This window comes from Chiloscyllium plagiosum, chromosome 27, assembly GCF_004010195.1.
Source record: "Chiloscyllium plagiosum isolate BGI_BamShark_2017 chromosome 27, ASM401019v2, whole genome shotgun sequence".
NCBI classification, from domain to species: Eukaryota; Metazoa; Chordata; class Chondrichthyes; order Orectolobiformes; family Hemiscylliidae; genus Chiloscyllium; species Chiloscyllium plagiosum.
Window position 1 is genome coordinate 4,036,961 of NC_057736.1, and position 1,460 is coordinate 4,038,420.

Consider the following 1,460-nt stretch of genomic DNA (forward strand, 5'->3'; position numbering starts at 1 on the left):
GGCGGTGGGATTGGTGGGTGCGGGTGTCCCAGAGATGTTCTCTGAAACGATCTGCAAGAAGGTGTCCTGTCTCCAGAGACCACATCGGGTGCAACGGATACAGTAGATGATAATTGTAGAGGTACAGGTAAACGTCTGTTGAACGTGGAAGGCTCCTTTGGGGCCTTGGACAGAGGTGAGGGGAGTGGTGTGGGCACAGGGTTTGCATTTCCTGCGGTGGCAGGGAAAGGTGCCAGGAGTGGGGTGTGGACTGGAGGGGGTTGTGGACCTGACGAGGGAGTCACGGAGGGAATGGTCTCTCTGGAACACTGATAGGGGTGGGGAAGGAAATACATCATCTGTGGTGAGGTCTGTTTGGAGGTGGCGGAAGTGGCGGAGAATGATGCGATGGATGCTGAGCTTGTTGGGGTGGATGGTGACGACCAGGGCGGTTCTCTCCTTAGTTGCGTTGGGAAGGATGGTGTTCAAGGGTGGTGGTGCTGGAAATGGAGGAGGTGTGCTGGAGGGCATCATCCACCATGTGGGAAGGGAAATTACGATTTTGGGAGAAGGACGACATCTGAGATTTTCTAAGGTTGAATTGGTCATCCTGGGAACAGATGCGGTGGAGGCGGAGGAATTGGGAATAAAGGATGGCGTGTTTACAGGAGGTAGGGTGGAAGGAGGTATAGTCTAGGTAGCTTGGGAGTCAGTGAGCTTCTAGTAGATGTTCATGGCTAGTCGGTTGCCAGAGATGGTGATGGAGAGTTCCAGGAAGGTGAGGGAGGTATCTGAGATGGTCCAAGTGAATTTGAGGTCGGGGTGGAATATGTTGGTGAAGTTGATGAACTGTTCATCCTCCTTGTGGGAGCACAAGGCTGTGCTGATAGTCATCGATGTAGCAGAGGGAAAGGTGGGGCATGGTGCCAGTGTAGCTGCAGAAGGTAGACTGTTCCACGTACCCGAGAAAGAGGCAGGCATAGTTGGGTCCCATGCAGGTGCCCATGGCTATCTCTTTGGTTTGGAGGAAGTGTGAGGATTGAATGGCGAACTTTTTAAGGGTGAGGATCTGTTCAGCCAGGCAGATGAGGGTGTCAGTGGAAGGCTACTGGTTGGGACAGTGTGAGAGGAAGACTCTGAGGGCTTAGAGGCTGTTGTTGTGGTGGATGGATGTGAACAGGGACTGGATGTCCATGGTGAAGATGAGGCACTGGGGGCTGGGGAAATGAAAATCTTGGAGGAAGTGAAGGGCATGGGTGGTGTCCCAAACATAGGTGGGGAGTTCCTTGACTAAGGGGGACAGGACAGTGTCAAGATAGGAAGAGGAGAAAGTGAGGTCTGCAGATGCTGGAGATCAGAGCTGAAAATGTGTTGCTGGAAAAGCGCAGCAGGTCAGGCAGCATCCAGGAACAGGAGAATCGACGTTTCAGGCATAAGCCCTTCTTCAGGAATGAGGAAAGTTTGTCCAGCAGGCTAATATT